General features: G+C 38.4%; 1 long non-coding RNA gene across 1 annotated transcript in view; it reads right to left on the bottom strand.

Moving 5' to 3' along the window:
* Positions 1-537: 537 nt before the first annotated feature.
* LOC106558802 overlaps positions 538-24,057 on the bottom strand; it is a 236,476-nt gene continuing 212,956 nt past the window's right edge. Inside the window, exon 7 of the long non-coding RNA XR_005353859.1 lies at positions 538-661. This is a non-coding gene — a long non-coding RNA (uncharacterized LOC106558802). The remainder of the gene's footprint in view (positions 662-24,057) is intronic.

Consider the following 24,057-nt stretch of genomic DNA (forward strand, 5'->3'; position numbering starts at 1 on the left):
GGGACAGGATTGTAGTAAGCACATTTATGGGAGAGCTGAAACATTGAAGGCTAAGATTTCCTTGGACACGGAAATCTAGAAAGTTTGAAAAGCCATTCTATTTGAGCATGGAGAATATATTGCTTGAAAAAGCAGATGTATCTCTTCCCCTTACCTGTGTCCTCTCCATCCCTAGTGTGGGAGATTATTTTAGATTATATGGATAGGCTCTAAATGCCATCACATGTATCCGTATAAAAGAGAGGAATGGGAAGACTTGCCATACAGAGAAGATGATGTGAAGACCAAAGAAGCAATTGGAGAAATGTAACCATAAGCCAAAGAATTCCAAGGAATGCTGGTAGCCACCAGAAGCTAGAAGACTGAAGGAAAGGATTCACCCCACGTCTTTGGGAGAACTTCCACAGAACATGCCCACACCGTGATTTTGAACTTCTGACCTCTAGAACTGTGAGAAAATAAATTTCTATTGTTTTAAGTTACCAAGGTTGTGCTAACTTTTTGTGGCAGCCACAAGAAATTAACACAGCAGGCAAGTTATAACTCTATAATGTGTTTAATCATGCCGTCTTTCCAGTAAACAGACAGTGTGATGTTATGGCAACGTTTTCTACGTGCCTCATTCTCTGCTCTTGGTAACTTCAGTCTTTCAAGCCACTTTCTGTCAAAAAAAAAAAAAAAAAAAAAAAAACAGCTGTGAGTAAGTTAATTACTTGAAGTAGTTTCATCTATTACATTGTTCTTTGCTGATACATGCAAGCACAATTATTACTCCACCTGGCCTGGCAGTATGACAGACATTTGATGGATGAAAGGTTTTACAATGTATTTTATTCTTCTAAGCATTGCACAGACCTTTATTAAGGTCATACCCATGACAAATAGACCATATGTTTTAAGGAAGTAAACAGCTGAGATTTTACAGTCAGCAAGCTGGTCTACAAAGGGCAGCCGACGCCTCCGCTATCATTAGCCTGTGTTCTACCGGGGAAGACATACAAGAGAGGTATGGATAAATTTGACAAATATTAAGCCAGTGCATTTTCATCCCTCTTGCACCAGGTTGCATGACAGTGATTCTGTTGGCGGAGCCCATGGAAAAGGGAAACTGACAAGTGCTACCTCTGGGAGAAAGAAGGCATTTCACAGCAAAAGTTTGTGCTACAAAGTCAGCAACCAGCCCACCCCCTTGGCCCAGCAGCTTATGAGCAGAAAAAGAGAAAGAAAAGATAAGACAGACATAGGGGAATGAGACATGCAGACATGGACTTTTAACAGAGGAGAGCATAAGGGCTCTGGCCCCACTCCCCATTAGGTCTCTAGGAGGAGCCCACTGAATAGAGTGTTCACACAAAAATATGGGTAAGTGGGTGGAATGGTATAGACAAGCCTAGACAGGGTTTTGTTTTTCCTCCTGAACCTCCACCAGGTCCTGTGTAATGTGAAGGCTGAGTTGACAGCCCAGTGTTTGGCCAGCCAAGGAGACTTCACCACAAGTTCATTAGGTATAGATGTCAGCAGTAGACAATAGCAGAAAGCACAAGGATGGGACTGAGCCAACCATAGCTCACTGGATCCAGCCAGCATACTAAGAAAACAGCATAAGATGATGGCCAAAGACATCAGGTATGGAGCAGACTGCCTGGGTACAATTTCTGGCTCTGTCATTTACAGTGTAGTACAATTGTGCCCAAATAACATCATCTCTCTGCCTCAGTTTTTCCAACTTGAAACCAGGATAATAAAAGTATTCACTTTATAGAATTATTGCAAGGGTTAAATTAAGCAAAGTATATAGTCAATTAAAGTGATGCTGGAAAAAAAATAAAGTGATGCTGGGATTATATAGTCATTCATTAACTATTCTTGAGTTACCCAAGAACCAGCAAGAGGCCACACATGCCCTTTTTCATATTGTTTTGAGGTAATATAAGTTCTTTTTCCTTCTCTTTCTCAAGGAAATGAAGAAGTTGAGGAGATACATGTAAAAGATGAAATAATTATAGCAAACAGTTGGATTGAATTAAATTTTAAAGTGGAATATAATTCATGTATTTTCTTTTTCAGTTTTCCCTGCTATAGATGGTAGAGTTGGGAACAAGGTCATGAATAAGACTAGACTAATTAGACTAAGAAAAGGGACTCTATTTCTTTTTCTTTTTCTTTTCTTGGCTTTTATAAGTTAGTAGGGAGGGTAAATATCTGGTTCTGTCCCCCACTTTAATAGATGAACATTTCTTGGCAGTAATGATTTGTGAAAAAACCCCAAGTGGGTAAGTCATGTATAATGACTGTATAATAAAAATACCAGCATTTTTCTAAGTTGATTACACGCATTGCTTAATTTTAGTATTTATACCTTATGCCTGTAAAGACTTGAATAATAAGGGAGAAACAGAGCCAGGGAAGAATTCCTTGAGAAGATGCATTGGGATTTAGAACTGGAAGTTGAGAAGGAGTCAGGTTACTTATATTTGGAGAAAGAGCTTTTCAGATAAATGGAACAGCAATACAAAGGTTCTAAGGCCAGAAGGAATTGCTATTGTTTTAGGAATAGAGGGAAAACCAATGTAGCCAGAATGATGGAGATCAAGGCACATGCCATGGAGGGATTTGGAGATAATGGCACAGAGTCTAGATTTTATTCTAAAAGAAATTAGAAACCACTGGATGTTTTTAATCAAGGAGTAAGGTGATCTGACATACTTTTTTACAAATCATCATTTTTGCATGGAAAATAGGTTCTGAAGAGCCATGAGTGGAAGAGAAGTAGACTATGAAGTAATCCAGATGAGTGAACATGATAGTTTGGACTAAGGTGATGGTAGTGGAGATGGAAAAAGTGGATGGATACAGAATATACTTTAGAAGAGTCAACAGCTTCTGCTGATACATTATATATGAAGTTGAGAAATTGAGGACAATTTATTTTGGGCTCTAGCCTGGATGAACAAAACCAAATACCTTATACTGAGGACAGGAAGAATGATTTGGGGTTGAGGCCCCAGGAAAAAACAGGCATTGAGGATTCTGTTTGGGCTTTATTTAGTTCAAAGTGTTTAGTACACAGCCAAGTGTCAGTATCAAATGACCAAGTAGTATGAGTGAGTCTAGAGCTCTGGGTAGAGGTCATGGCTTGAGCATATAAAATCAGGGGTCACCAGTCATATAGAGGCACTCAAAACCAATGGACAAGGAGCAATCATCTAAGTAGAGAATATAGGTAAAGGCAAGAAAAAGGCTTAAGATCTGATTATGATGAAACAAAATCAAAACCAAAGCTCAACAAACAAACAAACAAACAAACAAACAAATGTTTCTCTTACCTATCTTTCTCTCCTGTATTTGTAAACGCATTGGAAAACTGCATGAGGTTACAAGCTACAGTTGTAACATTGATTCTACAAGGAGTGTGGTATTGGAGGTAATTGAAGGAAAATGTTCTCTTTTCGCTGTATGCATTTCTGTATTGTTTGAAGATGCCTGACTTGAATATACTAATCTTGTTTCTTTTGACATTAAAACAAAACACCTTTAAAGCATCACAAGTAATACACGTGCATTACAGGTATAACTCCATGTCTCAAAAGCAGTCACTGAACATTTCCGCATATGGACTTTTCTTTGTGTAAATGTATTTAGACGTAGGACCTTAAAGATTGCATTTTTATATTTAGATGTCAAAATTTAAATATTTTATGTTTAGTTTTTCACAAAAAATTGTTTCACAGAATTTGTGTTATTAATATCCTTTCTGCCCTACAGTGATCCTAACCTCCATGTTTGGATATCATGTATATCTCTAATCCAGATTTTAATCCTGTGAACCATACATCTCCATTCTTTGCAACCACATAACTTCACTTGGGTATCTTATAGGAGGCTCAGCTTCAATAGATCAGACTTGAAATTCAGCAGTTTCTACCTCAACTACTATTAGCTACTGTAGTAGTCTAGCATCTCTGAGAGGAAAGAGGGGAGATCTGGTGTAGCACTACGTTGTTATCATGGGGGTAAGGCTGCATGCATCCAGACATTGGAGCCTGAAGGATTTAGGAATACTTTATTTCACTCCCTGTAGATGGGACTTTGATGAACCAGAGAAGTTGAAAACAGTGGGAATAAAAGTTAGGAAGAAATTTTATGGAATGATAATGATAATAGTAATAATCATGATGCAGAAATGGGAAATCTCAAATGGAAAGTGGTGTTACTATGGTACAATAAAACAAAATATAGCTACCTCAGATAAGTTACTGAAATGGTTGTGCATTTAGATTTTGCCAAAAGCTGAGTGTATTTTTTTTTTCAGGTTTACTTTTCATGACCTCAGTGGAAAAAATTTACCATTTCAGAGGTTCTTATAATTTCTTATATATTTAATAGCATTTTCATTTGTCGTAACTGAAAATCCAAAGTAGTGGTTTCCATTTTTGTCACCTTGAATTACGAGTGAGTCAAAATCTCTAAAATAGTACAGGGTGGCAGCGATCACTAAGCAGGACTTGATGACAGTACTTCTCCCTCCCCTCCAAAAAATAGGCTGTGAGCTCAGATAAAGCACAGAGCGGAACCTTGGCACCTTTATTAGATAAGGCCACTAATTATAGTGAGGTGGGGCACTATTCATTTACATCCTCTGGTACTTATGAAGAAACGGGAGCAATGATGTGTCAGAACTGATAAAAGGCACTCAGAAACAGGCTGCCTGGTTTCTGTCCATAGGGAGTACACATCTGTGACCAAAGACATATTAGACTTTCTGGGGAAGAAACTCAAGACACAATCTTTATAAAGGAATTTCTGACAATTAGATTCTCTATTTGTAAATAAGTAATACACTGGAGTCTTGTTATTTGTTTCTGGTGGAATGTTTTAACTCTTGGAAAGATAGTTTATGAGTTCTTAGTAAGAAAAAAGAAAAAAATTCAAAAGATTACACTGAAAGCAGCAAATCCTTTTACAACTAATTGGCTATTTGAACAATGCCCTAATTTTCGTTATATCTGCAAGCATCTGATAATTTAACAGTCTTTTCTTACACATTTCTTTTTGATTATATAACATACTTATACAAGGATAAAACTTTTATACTATTATTTGGCATTTTTTTTTGGTTCTGACATGCAATATATATTTAATGAATTTCTTTGATGTACCTTTTAATAAAGAAGCTTCAGTTTCTTTATTGATTTTGATTCAATTTTTTTCTACCAAACTTGCACATCTTTTAAAATTTAGCCTAAGGAAAAAAAAAAAAAAAACAAAACTTGGTTTTTATCACAAACTGCATAAGACTGATTCATATAGGCCATAGAAACGTGGCTGCAGAGCTAGGCTTTTGAACCTAGTTATATAAAGTCTCTCCAGCAATGTACATGTCACCATGACATATATTTTTGGTCCAAGTTTAACCCTCTGCCAGTGAAGGAAATTGGGGCAGTGAGTGGGAGAGCAAGTTGGGCTCCCCAAAAATGAGAGAGAGGGGTGCTTGGTGCATGGGTAAAGTAAGTCTATAGCTCTTGCACGAATAATAGCTTGTGAACATCACAGGGAAAACCATGGCTATTTCTGCAGGACAAGAAATTACATTTCTGCATTTGTTTCAGATTAAATTATTTTTAAAAAACTTTTTAAAAAGACATAATTATTTGTTGAAACTAGCACTGTTAATTCTACTTGAAAAATCTCAAGATAATTTTCATTTTATTTTCCTCTTGGACAAATTCATGTTTCCCACTGAATCCTATATGGGGCTATCTTCCTCTTAAGTTTTAAACAGGTCAATCATGACAGTTTACAATAAGATCTCAAAGTGTGTGGTGGTGGATCTCTGTGCCAGTAGCCACTCTTGAATAGCCTCATCCAGCTCACTGGGCATCTGTTCTCAGAAGGAAGAGATCCCCACAGTTTGACCTCTCCAGCCCTAGCCAGGCACCAGGAAGAGAGAACTTTCTCATCAAGAAAACCTTTGGAAACTCCCCTTTTAAAGTCTTTTTCCATCTCTTTGGACCTACAAATTTACTCTAACCCATTTGCTAATGATCTTATACAACAGTGTACATTTATTTTCTTTAGAGAACCATTTCCCCTGCTTCTTTCAAGTTATTTTTTAGAAATATCTTCCTTACAACCAGGAACAAATAATTTGGCAAGAGAAGATTGTCAGCCAGTACAATGATAATGGAAGAATGGAGTTCATATAATTTACATTTGTCCAAGTTTTACTTTTACCTAAAGAAAAAGAATATTGCTTTTAAAGGTTTTGTTGTGTTGTGTCTATTTGTTTGTTACTTTGTTTTGTTTTGCTTTTGCTTTTTAAAGACAAATATATAGAGGAATTCTCTAAGGGATTAAGTAATATTCTAGGTCTATTGACAGTTTCTGCATTTGGTTAGTCACTCTGCAGACACCACCACCACCACTACCCCCCCCCCCCAAAAAAAACCCCACAAATCCAATATGTAATGACTCTAATAAGAAGGAATCATAACTAAGGGAAGATTTTTAATTAATTGATAGAGTTTAAACCAGCTACAGTTCAGCTATATTTCAATAAAGCTGCTTTAAAAAAAGAAGGGGGGTTATTACCAAGGCCCACAGAAAAAAAATTATAATGAGATTGATATTCAAAGTTAATAATACCTATAATTCAACAAACTGATATAAGCTTCACTGCCAAGTTGTTAGAAAAAAAACAACCGGGCAGCCCAGGTGGCTCAGCAGTTTAGCGCTGCCTTCAGCCCAGGGCATGATCCTGGAGACCCAGGATTGAGTCCCACGTCAGGCTTCCTGCATGGACCCTGCTTCTCCCTCTGCCTGTGTCTCTGCCTCTCTCTCTCTCTCTCATGAATAAATAAATAAAATCTTAAAAAAAGAAAAAGAAAAAAGAAAAAAAACAACCAAAAAACAACTTAATCTCCATTTACAGGACTGTCAGTAACCTATAGTAGTCTGTAAGGATGAGAGAGAAAAAAGAAGAGGATTAACGTGTCACTCTCTCATGCTACCAAACCATGGGACCTGTAAATCCCAAGAATGAGGGAGACTCATACAAGATCACTTGGAATTAAGCATGCACACTAATGGCCTTACTTTTTGTTCCAAAGGGTCCTGTGATTGGGCTTGAAGCCAATACACTTCAGCCAACAGTCTCTCAATTAGGTACAGTCCCAATGCCAAGTTTCTCAGCAAGAGCATGTGAAAAGGCTTCTTTTGACTTTTGATCAAATCCATTTAAAATCTTTGCCATGGGATCCTGAAAATTGCCATTTAGAAATATGTCTGGAATTCCTCATACCTGGTATTAGGTATCTGTTCTTATGACCAGCAGTTCACAGGACTCTCAAATAAATGGATTCAAAGTAAAACATTGATGTGGGCCGTGGTGAAAACAGCAAATCCATATACATTTGCCAACAGTTTAGAATATCAGCTTTTTTGGGCAGGAACTTGTCCTATACCTCTGTGCAGGTGCAGAGCCCCATACATAGTAGACACTTAATGAATGTATTTTCATTCAGCTTGATGGAATCCAACAGCAGATTGGTTTATTGAACTTACAAAACACGCTTCAAACAAATAGGTGGTTCACCATTTGGAAGACCCTTTATACCCTATTTTTTAGTCACTCATGGTGAGACGAAATGTTTGTCCTTTTAGGACTGGGAAATCCAGTCCAATGGCAGTAAACCTGCTATGTGAATATTGTCTAATCCCTCCTGCTTTAGAATGCTCATTTGTATTGGGATGTGAAGTACCCCATCTTGGCTATGATTGTAGAACTGTAAAAAAGGACTTTTATTTCAGCACCCCCACCCCTTTTTCCAAGTGTAAGGAAAACAAGGGTTGACTAATAGGTAGATACTTAGTATTGGATACTTTGCTTTTGGATCTTATTTGTCTTTTCTATGGACTTTTTTGATGACTGTAATAAAACAACTCACAATCTGTAAGAAGTATTCACACTTGTTCCGTTTAAGAGGAATGCTTCCATGATTTTAACCTGACCAAGGAAGACACAACAAAGGGAGACACTACACCCAAAAGCAAGAGAGTTAGTACAGTCTGTGGCAAATTCTGTGGCCTGTGGCCAGAATTGTCTGCACATTATACTAAGCTCCCCTACATGGAGCAAAATACATCTTCAGACAAATAAACTGAAATAGTTTTTTCACTGATGAGAAATGCAGGATTTTTTTTAAAAGATTGACTGATTTATTTATTTATTTATTTATTTTATTTATTTATTTATTTATTTAAGGGGGAAGGGCAAAGGGAGAGGGAAAACAGATTCTCTGCTGAGCAGGGAGCCCTACTCAGCTCCATCCCAGGATCCTGGGATCATGACCTGAGCCTAAAGGCAGAGGACGAGGTGACCCAGGAGCCCTAAGAAATGCAGGAATTTGTGACATATTAAACACTTAAATCTTAACCTTGAAGGTTTTGAAAGGGTAAACTATAAAAATGTACTTTTACAGACTTAAACAATATTTGCAAACTCAAATGCGCGCAATGACAAAACAGGTAATAAAACCCTGAAAGGTGGGCTAAATGTTAGATGAGTGGAGTGGAAGAGACTGGGGGTGGTGTTAAGCTGTTGCCTATTTGAAAGTTGTTCAAATTCTCGAACACACACATGCACACACACACACACACAGGCTTGAGAGTCAAGCCTGAATCTGCTTCTTGTCATGTGAAATTTTTTAAAAGGTGCAATTTCAAAAGAATGAAGGATTCAGCTCTGTGGAAGCTAATTCCTTCTAACCCTTCCCGATTTACCAAAAGCTCAATTCTCTACTGCCTTGACCCAATAAGGTCTCAGACTTGACCTTATCCAGTACTCTTTCCTTGGGCTCCCCCTAGAGGCAAAGGACCTCTACTAACGGGTCCACTGCTGCCACCCACTATCTTCTGAGAGAAGATGGGATCGATACCCTGGATGGGGAGTGGCACTGGGGTTACTGCCTAAAGAATAGCAATCTAAAGGAAAACAAGAGCAATATTTATGTGACTTTATTGCTCATGTCTCAGACACTAAGTAAACATTTAGGGCATACTCTATGCAAAGATTTGTAACAGGTATTCTGAAAAATACTGAAATAATCAATAATAATTTCTACTCCCTTCAGAAAAACTAAAAGCACACAAATAAATAACATTCTTTATGCTTTTCTGACACCTTAAAATTCCCTTCCACTAATTTTTGTACTATATACTTCTTAAGAATGATGTTCTTCAGAATTCTCTTCAATCCCTCTTCTTTTCTCCATTTATAGTGTTTTATGTATGTATTCCTATCCATTCTTCTGGTTTCAGTCATGACCTGTTTCTTTCTTTCTTTCTTTCTTTCTTTCTTTCTTTCTTTCTTTCTTTCTTTCTTTCTTTCTACCTGTTTGTCCATCTTCATATTTCTAGACTGGGCTTTTCTTAAGTGATAGGTTCACGTGTTTACTCTCTTGCTGGAATTCTTCACTAGAATGTTTCAAGATCCCTTCAAATCCTGCATACCCAAAGAATAATTCATGGCCATAAATATTTAGTGCCACATGAGCATTATCCGTGGTAAGTGTTATGAATCTAGAAGCTCACTTTGGGCTGCAGTTAGTTGTCTGGGAAATTCTCATAGCAGAGCTAGACCTGGGCAAGACTTTCAACGTTATTTGTGGGCAACAGTATGAAAAAAATCAAGAGAATAAGTGGTGATTAAGCCAGAAGAATGAATGAGACTACATCTATTACCATGTCTTCGAATGAAGAGTTTTTCTGCTGTCACCATATCTGCAAGGTCCAAGTGCAGTTTTGACTTCTGTCATAATCAAAATAAAAAAGGGAAAGAAAATCTGCCTGGTGTTGATTTTTCTTTCTGTATCTGCTTTTTTCTTCTTTCACTTGGAGAGTTTGGAGATTGAAGACCAGGTACACGATGAAGGACCCAACCACATTGTACTCACAATAGAAATACATATTTTTTTTCTCAAACATTTGTGGATTTCTTCACCCTTGAAAACCAAAAAGGGCAATCCTGAAGGCCCATTGAGAGTTGGCTCTTGAATACCAGGCATTTTCTTTATTCCTTCTGCATCCACTTGAGTGTGAGGATCTGGCCCTGCCTTTGTCCCAGCCAAGGAGCTGAATGCAGGCTCTGAGGCTCCCAGCGATGCCCTGCAATTGTGTGAAAGGACTGCCTTCTTTCCATTCCTTCCCTCGCAGTGGCACTTCCAGCTTAAGTAACTCTTAGCACAAACTGGACTTTGTACAATCCCATCAGGCAAGCTCTTTTGACGCTTACTTCAAAATAAAAAGCTGTTTCTCTTCTTTTTATCTTATGCAGTGTTGCTGTTGGGAAGGAATGCAGAGAGACTTTTCTGTTCCCTGAGTAATCATAGCAGGCACTTTTCTTATACAGAATAGTAGATAATTAAGAACATGATTTTGCTTTTTTATACAACTAGATACACCATAAAAATCTTAGCTGCGTGGAACTTTTTCATGAGAAAGAAATATCCTTTTTACTGTGATAGCCTCAGGGGTGAAAGAAGTTATACTGTGACAGCTTATACAAAAAGCACTACAGTTGAGAAAATTCAATCAAAAACAATAGGCTTCATTGAAGAGTTCTACTGTCCTGGGTTTTTTTTTTTTCTCCCACATTGACAGTGACAAGATTTTTGTAAATTTTACTTAGTTCTTTGCACCCTTTGAATAGAAAATCGTCCATTTGCAAGGCAGATACATTTCTTTAAAGATTGTCAACCACTGGCATGAAAGAGATCTTTTTAATCACACCTATTGAAATTAATTGGACAGTATTGTGTATCACGACTTGTTTGCCATAATACTGGCTTTGTTCTTAATTGAAGTGCTATTTGGTGAGTCTCTCTAATGAAGGGCTACGTGTTTTTGTTGTTATTGTGGTTGTTCATTCCAAAAGTCACAAAAAATTTAGCCCAGATGGATGAATGAATAAGCATTTGAAGAAAAAGAGGAACTTTCCCAATTTCACTAATTTATAAGCTAGTACTTGTATAGGAAAATAGTGAGAAAAATTTTTTTTAAAGACAGAAAAGACAATAATGCACTTAGTACCCTTGGCTTAAATTTTGGTAATCATTTGGCTTTTAGAAATGTATCCTATAGGGATACATACAGTTCCTTCTCCAGTGGAACTCAATAGAATGAGAAGCATGCACAGACTAGAGACTTAGCATGACCTGTTTCAAACTTCAGGATGCAGATATGAATATAATATAGTGACCTCCACCCCGCCCTCAAACAATCACTTATTCCTCTATACTTCTTTTTAAAAAACAATAATAATATCTCTCCTTAAGAACAACCCCTCCACCCCCGCCAACACAGTTATCCATGAACCCTAGGAACTCAGTCCAAAGCGGGTGAGGGTTTGTCCTGATTCCAATACCAAGGAGAAAAAGGACTGTGCCTGATTATTCCTTCTGCTATTGCTTCCCCTCACCCTCCCAGGCCTAATTAATTAAGGACTCAGTGCACACAGCCTGATGGACCGGGCTTGTGAACTCTTGCTGAGTATTCTTGCATATATATACGATACTCAGGTCATAGAGATTTCCCTGTATTATGTGCCAAGGCACATCACCATGTTCCTGAAAGCATGCAAATGAGGGAAAGAGTGTTCCAGGTATATAGAAGCACGTATGGAAAGACCTAAAAACAGGAGATGTATGGCTGTTTAGAAAGAGAAAAATACTGTAAAACTATGTAAGTTTTTTAATAGCAAGTAACTCTGGACTACAAGATTATGAGTTATTTTGTTTTTCTTAATACTGTTTTTAACCTTCATAGTTTTCTGCAATGAAACCACATTACCTTATTATTTGAAAATATTTAGATACTCACAAGAATGTAAAATCAGCGACATTTGGAAAAAGTTGTATGTTGGAGTAATATTATTTTAAAAAATGATATGTCACAGTATTCAAGCTGATTAATAGAATAGAAGGGAGAAAATAAATTCTGGCAGGGGGAGGGAGGTGGTGGTACCTAAAACAGTGGTTTAAAAATCCAGGTTTCGGGTTTGGTCTGAGTGCTGGCAGATGCTGTGGGGAGGGTGATGGAGATATAAGAAATAATTTAGGGCTAAATTCAAGATGGGAGGTTTTCCAGTCTGTTTACCCTATTGCATAGGGACTATCCATACCAGATACTTGAGAATTATTCTCAGTCCTTCACTTTCCTTCTTCTTCCAAGATTTTCTGTCTTTGGTTTTCTGCAATTTGAACATGATGTGCCCAAGTATATATGTATGTATGTGTGCATGTATATATACATATATAGTATTCATCCTGCTTGGTGTTCTCTGAGCTTCTTGGATTTATGGTGTCTATCATTCGTTTTGGAAATTTCTCATTATTATTATTTTCATTCTTATTATTTCTATTCCTTTACTTCTCTTGTTGTATTCTGGTTATATATATATATATATATATTGGATATATATATATATATATTGTATCATTTGAAATTGTCACACTGCTCTTTGATGTTCTCTTATGGGTTTTTTTTTTATTCCTTTTTGTTTTGCATTTCAGTTTGAGAAGTTTCTATTGACTTATCTTTAAGCTCATTTAAACCATTCTTTCTTCAACCATATCCAGGTATATCAATGGGTCCATAAAAGGCATTCTTCATTTCTGTTACAATGTTTCTGATTTTCATAAGTTCCTTTTGATTTCTTTCTCAGAGTTTCCATTTCTCTTCCTATATTATTAAGCTGTTCTTATGTGCCCTTTACTTTTTCTATTAGAGTTTTTTCACATATTAACTATAGTTATTTTAAATTCCCAGTCTGTTAATTCCTAAGTTTATCCCATACCTGGGTCTGATGCTGATGCTTGCTTTGTTTTTTCAGACTATTTTTTTCTTTTCTTTTCCTTTCCTTTCCATCTTTTCTTTTCTTTTCACATGACTTATAATTTTTTTGACATCTATAACGTATTGGATAGCAAGAGTTGAAGTAAATAGTCTCTTAGCTTGAGGTTTTTATCTGCTAGCAGTTGGGTTGGGCTGTATTTAATATTTGTGGTAGCTGTAGAAGCCAGAGGCTTTAAATTCTTTTAGAGTCCGTGATTTTTGTCTCATTGACTTTTGGCTTTTCTAAGAACTCCACAGATAGAATCTGTATCATGCAGCTCTTTAACCCATAATCCACTCCTACTACACTGGAGCCTTGTAGTGTGATGGTGAGATGCAGAGAGGGAAAGAATTTTTCAATCTAATGAATATATCTTAGTCTTTGAGTAGGCTGAGTTTCTGGGCTATGACCTTCAGAAATTTTCACCTTCTTCCTCTCATTATATTATATAGGAAAGCTAGAAAAGGCAGGGTTGGGGGAAATGTCCTTTGGATGGTTGGATATGGTTCTGGTAAAGTCTTTTCCTCTGGAAGTAGGACTTTGTTATAGAGAACACTGTGGAGCTCTGCACCTGTTTCAAACGGCCCCTGCCAGAGCCATAGGGGGATTTTATTAGCTTTTCACGAAAAGAAACTGGTGGAATTTCTGGAAGTAGAACCCATGAAAGTGTGGGTGGTCCCCCTAAGACTGTGCCCCTAAAGAGTTTCTCTCTCTCATGCTAGCCCACACTCCATTTCCAGCATTTTTTAAAATTATCATGTAAGCGTTCCTAGCAGTTTATGGTTCCAGAGGCTTCCACCCCAGGAAAATGTATCTTAGCTGTGATTTTCTGGATTTTTCTATCTTGCCAGCCTTGGGAATGGAAGTTTGCTTTTCAACTTCAGTTCTGTGATGGGTCCAAGAAAATTCATTGGTTTTCAGTTTGTTCAGTTTTTTCTTGTTATAAGGACAGATGGAATATATTCCAAATTCTAAACACATTGGAGCTGAAAGCAGAGATCTTCTCCCTTTCTTTATCCTTTACAATCAATAAATAAAAGATTCCTGGTTTTATCTTCTATCTCTTAGATCTGTCCTTCCTTTATATCCCCACTGCTATTGCTGTCCTTCAGGCTTCTTTGTCTTCAACCTATATTATTTCAGAAACTTTGTAAATGGTCCATGTGCTCTTAAATCCTCTCAGATTATGGTGAACATACATTCCAGTTTTCCTTTTTTTAAGTATTCAACTAAGTCTCAATTTTAATAAGATCCTCTACATACACATTTGCTACTAAAAATTGAAATAGCACATCAAAAAATTACAATTCAATTTCTGAAAACCAGAAAAATCTACCCTATGCACACCCTCCCCTAATTATACTCTAACCAAACCACCCCAAGTTTTCTGTGTATTCCTTCTGCACAAGTTACTTGGCTTCCAATTTTTTGATGTTAGGCTTTATCTTAATGACTTTAGGCTTCTCAAACACCTAGGCAAAACTCAAAACCTAGTAGTGCTTCCTTAGGTCAAACTGAAAAGTGGACATATACTGACGTCATTCAAATGCAAACTACAGGAACTGAAGTCATTCAAATGCAAACTACAAGATTCCTCACAAACTACTAATATCAAACTAAAATAGATACAAGACAGTTTATATCATAGATTATCAAAATATTACAATTTGTCCTAACATAGAACAGCTTTCCTGAGCTGCTGTATAATGATCCTAGAATTACTAATAAGAGGAAATAGTACAAGTTTATGTTTACATTTACTCTGTGTCCAGTTCCAGTTATGCCTATTTTCTAAGTGGGAATGATCGTAGTGCTCCTTTTTCAGTATGCCAGTTGGCCAGTAATTAGATGGTCACCCTACCTTGAATCAGTCTTGCCTTGCATCCATCTCTGTCATCAAATGATCTTTTTAAGATTTGATTATGATTATGTCCCTCTCCTGTAAAACTCTTTTTTCCCCCCTCAATCAATAAGGTAACATCTCAGTGCCTTATTATATAAGGGCATCCAAAGTCCTCTGTGAGTTGACTCCCTCCATTTTGAGCTAGTTTTTAATCATGTTTTTCTCAATCCCTTAAATTTGAAGATCTAACAATGTAGAGCTACTTGGTATTTCTTGAACAAGCATGTTATTTTCAACATTACTACCTTTGCTATGAAACCATCTAAGACCCTTCCTCCTCATTGCCAGCCCTTCTCACCTGTTCCTCCAAATTCAGTTCTTATAAATCATCATTAATTAATTATCAATTATTCAAAGCTACATATTATTTTAACCATTGTTTTGCAGGATTTGTCATACATATACAAACACTATTACAAACACTAGATTATGAGCTCTTCAGGAGCAGAAAATAGGTCCATATCATATGAATTCTCAGTGTCTAATGTAATAGGTACTCAGTAATGTAGGTGGTACTCAACGGTTACTCTATTGAGTTGGCTTAGGAGACATGAGAGCAATAAGAATACCTTGTTAGGGTACAATCAAGTTAATTTCATGAATTTATGCAGAGTTAGGGTCTCTTACACCTATGATTTCTCTCAGGAGAAATTACAAGGCTGACTTTCTATAAATTTAAGACTTCAAATGATTAGCGATGGAAAGATTAGGGCAATTTGATGATTTAGAAGAAACCACAAAGATAAATGGGAATAATAGTAATAAAAATTACCCTTTACCTTTTGTCCCAGTTGCAATTATAATTCTGGAATTCCTTGGAGTTTCATGCTGGCTTCTGGTGTACACCTCTTTTTCTCTTCCTATTCTTAGCCCACTTTTGTAGTCTTTGCCCTCACTCTCCACATATAACCACTTCCTGGCCATCCCCTTGGGCCTAGAGTTGTACACACTAGCAGTATGGTAGGCACTTTTGGAGTATGGCCAGAGGAAGTGGTCTCTGCAGGGAACATGAAGTTCTGTTTTCCTTGGGACCTGAGTGCGCTCTGAGAGGGAAGGCACAAGTATATCACTTGGCCCCAGAGATATCTCAACCCACTGAAAGGACAGATGAAAGAAAGTTCAATGGGTTCCTCTAATATTTAGTGCGTAAGTTGGGGCTCCTTTGCTAATGTCTAAGTGTGTCAGTGAAGTGAACATTACATAGAAAATGGTACAGGATAGCACTGTGTTATCATTAAATAAGCACATTTTAAAAAAATATATGTATTTATTTATTTGAGAGAGAGAGTGTGTGTGCGAGCATAGGGTGGGGAGAGGCAGAGGGAAAAGGAGAAAGAGTCTTAAGCAGACTCTGCACTGAATGTGGAGGCCAATGTGGGGCTCTATCTAATGACCCTGAGATCACGACCTGAGCTGACACCAAGAGTTGGACACTTAACCTCTGCACCACCTAGGCACCCTTATAAGCAGATTTTTAATAAAACTAGAGCTGAGAAAATGTTTTGAGAAAGTATAAAGTCTGCACTTAGTAGAATGGAGTCCCATAGGACAGAATGGAAAGACAGACAAATCTATGCATGAAAGCAAATGTAAATTAGGGATGAATATTAGCTCATTATCTAATTTCCTCCATCTCTGCCTTTCTTGGCTCTCAATAACTGGGCGTATTGGTTTTCTTACCTTAGGAACAAACTCATTCTCCTTTCTTAAATAAGTTTTTTCCTTGTTGCCCACAATAGGCTTTGGACTAAGAAATTTCTAGACTCAAGTCCTTCTCCTTCATTAGTGATTTCTGTAGTCCTCAGTAATTTGGGTGGCAAGATCTCATTTCTCATAAACCTGAGAAGATTAAGATGGATTACCAGATTAGTTTGAAGAGAATGAGGGAGTTGGTGGTTAGAAATGCCAAAACAGGAAATATCCAAGTACAAATAGATAGATTCAGAATTTCCCATGAAATCTTTGGGCTATGGTATATAAAGCCTGCTTTTGTCAAGAATCTCTCAGTTCTAGAGACTTTACTGACTCAATATATTGTAAGTCTGGAGAAACTTATTTCAGCCACACCTGGTTTCTCAAATAATGTATCAGTCATCTGTCTTCTTCTACCTATCACAGGCAGAGTTTTCCAGAAACAGACACTGAGATGCAGCTTTAAAGTGGGAGCTGTTTATTAGGGATCAAAACCTGTGAAAGGAAAGGGAGAGGGAGAAGAAAAACTATGAGGCAGGCCCTATAAAACCGCAGCCAACCTAATGAGGAGCTCTGTATTAAATAATGACAATGGCATCTTTCCCAAGGTCAGTCAAAATGGCCAGGCTTGATACCTGACCTTGTTCAATCATTAATGTGGGCTTACCCAGGATGGGCATGACTTCAGGTGAGTCATCTTTTCGTAGCTAAGGCAGACTCTGAAGAAGCTGACAGCTGGAAGCCATCTGCTGACCACACTCCTTGCAGCTAGGCAATCAGTGGCAAAAGAGACTTAAGAAAGACCTAAGTGGCACATCACCATGTCTACTTCACCATTGTTGACTCTGCTTTCTTTCCTGTGTGTTGGGTCCCTTCTGAAGCATTTCTAAAATTAGGGCAAAAATATTCACCCAACACATCAGACTTATGTTTCACCAGTTTGGCAACTTTATTTTATTTATTTATATTTTTTAAAGTAGGATTCACACCCAGCATGGAGCCCAATGCGGGACTTGAATTCATGACCCTGAGATCATGACCTGAGTTGAAAGCAAGAGTTGGATGCTTAACCAACTGAGCCACCCAGGTGTCCCAAATTTGGCAATTTAAAAGAAAGAATCTCTTATAAAAGTTCCAGTTAATGTCCTGATATTGAATGTTATCAGTTTGGCTTGGGGTCATGAGCTCACTTCTACAGCCAGGGTGCAAAAGTAGCCCCACCTAAAGTACATGGATTGAGAGCAAGAGTGGAGAGGTTCCCCAAAGATACATCATGGTACTGTTACCAAATAAAGGGTGTAAGGGAGTGGGGAATAGAAGTCTCCTACCCTGCTGTAAGCACTGTTCTCATGCATTATGAAACCGTTTCTAGAATGGTCTGGAGGTCCCCAAGGAATTGTGTAACTGGACTTAATGTAGTAGAGGAACTCAAAGTATGCTGTCAACATTCAGAGATTCTCATTATTTTGAAGATATGAACTTGACTTCACCATAAAGAAGCAAATCCAGAATGTTATAGTGCACAGATTATTTAAAATCCTCCTCTCCTTTTCTAGCAATTCTACTAATTTCCTGATGCACCGTTTTATTTGTGACAGAGCGGAGAATAACTGTGGTACTCCGCAACATACTGAATGGGAAAGTAGCATAAGAACACGGTAACAAAGAGCCTTTTCATGCTGCAAGGGAGAGTATTCCCGTTGGCACAGAGAACCTTCACCGCTGGGACTGCTAAACTGCAAATCTGTGAAAAGAAAGATTTCTATGCTCAGAAAAACTGGATATATTTAAAATAGTGTCATTTTAGTGTGCATGCGTGCCTGTGTGTGTAGACACACAATTTGCTTATGTATGTAAGTATGTATTTCTTTATTTTAAGATTCTATTTATTTATTTGACAGAGAGAGAGAGCGAGAGAGAGAGAGAGAGAGAGGGCACAAGCAGGGGGAGCAGCAGAGGGAGAGGGAGAAGCAGGCTCCCCGTTGAGCAGGGGGCCCATTGCGGGGCTCCATCTGGATCCTGACCTGAGCCGAAGCCAGATGTTTAACCTGCTGTGCTACCCAGGCCCCTCTGGCTTATGTATTTATATATATGTATGAATCTTTTATTTAAAATCTCTTTCGCTGGGCTTACAAAATTTGCTCTTCTTCGGAGTGCTGAGTCTATCTGTCTGAAATATAATAAACCAGGGTTTATGGGTTTATCCTCAGGGAGCACTCATCAATCAGCCGTACTACTCACTAAATATTGGAAACTTTTTCTACCATTTGGTAAATGGTCTAATGGTAAGCGTGATAAGCACTATAATTAATTAATGAATTCTAGCATGTGTGGTTTTTCCTCAGAAACCATACACCACTATGATTGCTACATATTTTGTTTGTTTGTGTGGGCACTGGAGCATAGCATGGGGAGACCTGCTGAGGCAATTCTGTTATTTGTTTCAGGTTTTTCAGGAATTTCTTTCAGGTTCAAATGTCCTTGGCTGGAAGGAGACCCACACAGACACATTTGGGAGAAATCTGATAATGGCTGAAGAGTTTGGGACAAACCTGAGGCACACGTGGGGCTTAATGTTCAGGTTGTGAGTGTTCGTTCAGGTACGATTGGGAAACTTTGCATTAGTGGAAAACTTTACCCTGGGAAGTACTGACCATCCCTGAACAATGTGAGAAAGTTTATGAGGAGAAGATCTTCCTGGGATCCCTTTTTAAAGACCCAAAGAATGTGTCAGCGAGAGGTGGCAGTGAGGGCCTCCTCCCCACTGTGTGTGGCCAGTTCTCCCAAAGAAGAAACCTCCTCTTACCCCGCACCCCTCTCACTCCACCCAGTTGCTCCTGCAGCTCTTTTAAGCACGGTTACTTGCTCAGCCTGGCAGCAGTTGCCATTCGCTGCTATTTTCCTCTGTTTCCCTTCCTGCTTTTGTCCTGCTTGTTAACTGCGCTTCAACCAGGTGTCTCCCCACCAGCACCCTTTGTTTCCTGACTGGACTTTGAAAGGAGGCCACCCTCTTGCCCTTCTTCGGTGGAACAAAACAGACAAAATATGCAGATTCTTAACTCAAGTAAGTAGAATTAACCAGTAACTAACCCCCTCATCCCTTCTTCCGGCATCCCCCTCATTTTAATAGGATTTATTATTATTGAGATCTGGTAAGGCCAACAGATTAAGATACAGTTGCCATTGAAAAGACAGTCTATTATATGCAGATTCCAAGGGAGGGAATACAGGTCATGCCATTGGGAGCCACACAGGGAAGCACCAGGGTTAGGAGGCAGAGGGAAGGAGGAGAACTATGGGTAAAAGCCTTTCTCATGGTTTCCACAAGAAGGAACAGGCAAGGCAAGGAAAGCAGGATTGGCTACTTTGAATAATTTCGGTGGACTTTGGAGCATAGGAGCTGTCCTTAGCTCTCTCACGTCTGGCCCTGTGGTGAGTAGGCTGGTGTGTACAGTTGCCCAGAGTGAGAGCCTGACGAGGGAGATGATAGTGGGTGTAGCCTCTGAATTGGTTGGTTTGTATTTGAAAAGCACGCCTCTGGGAGGAGGACTCCTCTTGAGGGGTAGGGGAGCACAGAAAGCCAAGACAAGGGAACTCAGCCCCATTATCATGTTGTCTGGGACGAGGGGTGTCTGGCATGTGAACTTAGGGCAGTTGTTAAACCATCAAGTTTGCAGAAGCTACAAACGTGATTAATACACCCTTCTCTTTTCACCTCATCCTCTTCCACTCTCACTTCAGCTTGCATACTTAGGTCAAGGGGGTCATGACAAAGGGCCAGTGCCTTTTGCTATCAGATGGTGGCTGGAGAGAGAGAGATAGAGTTGAAATTGGTTGGGGAAACCAGAAGAATCTCCACAGGTGCCTCATCACATCCCCAGCCACCTAATGACCTTCACTTTAGTGAAGAATTCTTCGGAATAATTTTTTTTTTTCGGAATAATTTAATATGTAAAATCTCAGCTAAGAAAGAAGCATCATTTAACTAATGATAGATCTATCAATCAAAGATTACATTAAAGATTTTATTAGCATTAGAATGACTTGATGTATGATTTTTATTCTAATTTGAATACTTCGTAAGCAAGATATATAAGGTTTAGAAAATAGAGAATAAAATTAATATATTTTATATTCTTGTCAATATTACCAATACAGTATTGATTTACATATTAAAACTAAACTCTTTGTTTAGTTTTTTTCTTTATTTTATATTATAAATATATTCATATATCAGGTATCACAAATTTTATCTACATTTAAATGACTATATACCTATTACACATGGAATTCTTGTCACCTTCAACTTTCTAAATCATGATTCTCTTTCAAAGCCTATTTAAAGAAGACCTACACATGGCCAATACGCACATGAGAAAATGCTCCGCATCACTTGCCATCAGGGAAATACAAATCAAAACCACAATGAGATACCAACTTTACACCAATGAGAATGGCAAAAATTAACAAGACAGGAAACAACAAATGTTAGAGGATGTGGAGAAAGGGGAACCCTCTTGCACTGTTGGTGGGAATGCAAACTGGTGCAGCCACCCTGGAAAACAGTGTGGAGATCCCTCAAGAGGTTAAAAACAGAGCTACCCTACGACCTAGCAATTGTACTATTGGGTATTTACCCCAAAGATACTGATGTAGTGAAACGCCAAGACACCTGCACCCCAATGTTCACAGCAGCAATGTCCACAATAGTCAAACTGTGGAAGGAGCTGAGATGTCCTTTGACAGATGAATGGATATTCATATAATGGAATATTACTCAGCCATCGGAAAGGACAAATCCCCACAATTTGCTTTGATGTGGTTGGAACTGGAGGGTATTATGCTGAGTGAAATAAGTCAGTCGAAGAAGGACAATCATCATATGGTTTCACTCATACCTGGAATATAAGAAATAGTGAAAGGGACTATAGGGGAAAGGAGGGGAACTGAGTGGGAAAAATTAGAGAGGAAGACAAACCATGAGAGACTCCTAACTCTGGAAAACAAACAAGGGGTTGCAGAAGGGGAAGTGGCTGGGGGGATGGTGTAACTGGGTGACAGGCATTAAGAGGGCACTTGATGGGATGAGCACTGGATGTTATACTATATGTTGGCAAATTAAACTTTAAAAAATGTGAAAAACAAAAAACCACCTTTTGCACCAAAGACATCTCAAGAGGGACACCTGGGTGGCTCAGTGGTTGAGCTTCTGCCTTCAACTCAGGGTGTGATCCCAGAGTCCTGAGATCGAGTCTTGCATCGGGCTCCATGTGGGGAGCCTGCTTCTCCCTCTGCCAATGTCTCTGCCTCTCTCTCTGTGTCTCTCATGAACAAATAAAAAATCTTTTTAAAAAGAGCCTATTTGAAGTACCATCTCCTTCTTACAGATTTGATCAGAATCATGTATATCTTCTGCTGGTCATTGCTTTTTCTCTATTGTTGCCTTCCCAAGTTTTAATGGTGACAAGATTGTGAGTCATTGTCTCCCTCTCAGTCCCTAAAACAACTGTACTCTTCTAGGGTTGAGTACATATCATAATCCCCAGAAAGAGTCTCCTGTGAAGTATATATTCCTAATACAGTCCCTCACTCAACTGTACACACAAAAATATATCTGTCTAGGAGATATTTAAACATAAAGCAGTATTTTTAAAAGTGTATCAAAATCACGTGGGGGCAATACTGACTTAAAGCAGAAAAAACTAGGGACTCCCCGTCCCTATGTTTCCTTCCAAACTGGGGAAGTTAGTATTAAGCAACATCCCTCAGAGACTGACCTTGGTCGGTCATAGGGCTCTAGCATTGATCACATTTACACATATAACCTGGATCATGGAAGCCACTGGACTTCCACAATGTTCTCCAGGTCAACATTGTTCCTGAATATTCCTGAAAGCAAAGGTCCCATGGCTGGGTTTTTATCTTACGGTTCATCATCCTTCTCCCTTTCCATGCCCCACTCCCCCACATTCTGTATGCTTAGTCACTGGACATCCATCTTGACCTACGTTTCAATTTCTGCAGTGGTATTTAGACCCACTAAAGAGTCTTAGCAAGTATGGAAGTTCAGTGTTGGTACATAATGGATTTCCTAGATGGTAACGACAAACCTGTCTCTACCGCCAAATGTTTCCTTCTGCTGTTATGGGCTGAGTATGCCTCCCACCAACCTGCAATTCAGCACTGATGCATGAGTTTACGCTTAATTCCTGGCCGTTCTGTGAAATTAAATCTTGCTTTGAGTAGTTGGCCATGTCTAAATAATGAATGATTTTATGTCTAGATTATGTAGCTGGGATATATTAGGCATCCCATCTACGTTTGCTCTCCCCTCGCATACTTGATGCTAAGCACATTGGCTCCTTTTGTAGCTATTCAGATTGAGGGCATTACTCTTCCCATTATATTTGGAAGAACTATACCTCCTTCCATCTACAACTCATTTCCCCTCAAAGCTGTGAATTCTCCCTGTTTCTTGCTTCTCAGAACTCTCACATGTGATTGTTTGATAAATGTCTACCCTCTACACTCAACTGTAATTTCTAGAGGTCGGTGATCTTGTCCTATTTATCATTCCCATGGCATCCCTAACGCCTGGCAGAGTGCCTGGCACACAGTAAGTGCTCAATAAATATCTGTGGAATAAATGAATAAAACTACTAAGGCCCTTGAAAGTATGGGACTGTGTAATGTAAACTGCATCTTAGAATCGACTATTATGTTACTCAGACTGTGCAATATGTTTAAATGATGAATGAAGATGTTCTTGGAGAAATCTATAACTTAGTGTTAGGCAAGAATCCATGGGTTTCAGGAGATTTATGTTTAATTTCAGAGAAAAGCATTGTGCATGAAGGTTTACACCTACATATAAGAGGACATAGCCCTAAATAAAAGTTAAGACCAGCTCTCACTATAGAGAGTATTCCCAAGCTCATTTTGATAGTCAATACTCATTTTTTAAATACAGAGTCTGTTTAATAACTTCCTCCTTTTAATACTGGCAGCAAAACAGAACCAGATTGACCAACGGACTTAACACAGTTTCTAACCATTGCACAGGCCAACAGAAAGCTCATTCTGGGTGCATTTTTGGGTTAGTCCACATCTCCCTCATTTATTGTGGAATGCAACTGGTATTTCCTGCTTCCACAAAGAAACTGAAACCCCAATTGATACATCAAGGACTCAAAAGGACAGAGTTGTTTTCTCTCCCTTCATCCGTAAAACAAGGAACCCTCCCCTCTCCCCACCAAAAAATCCCAAGCAAGACCAGTGGGACTAACAGCCTCAGCCCCAATTCTGTTTGTTTTATAACAGTTTGTTCTATAACGTACTGTCCAGTGGAAATTTAATGCCAGCCATAAATGTGAGCCACATAAGTAATTTTAAATTTTCTAGTAGTCACATTAAAAAAGAAAAAGAGTAAGGCATGAAAATACTTTTAGTTGTGTATTTTATTTAACTTAAAATACCAAAACCATACATTTCAATATATAATTAAGGTGAAAATTATTAACGAGGTAGTTTATATTCCTTTTTGGTACTAAGTCCTTGCAATCTGATGTGC

Source organism: Canis lupus, chromosome 1 (genome assembly GCF_011100685.1).
Source record: "Canis lupus familiaris isolate Mischka breed German Shepherd chromosome 1, alternate assembly UU_Cfam_GSD_1.0, whole genome shotgun sequence".
NCBI classification, from domain to species: Eukaryota; Metazoa; Chordata; class Mammalia; order Carnivora; family Canidae; genus Canis; species Canis lupus.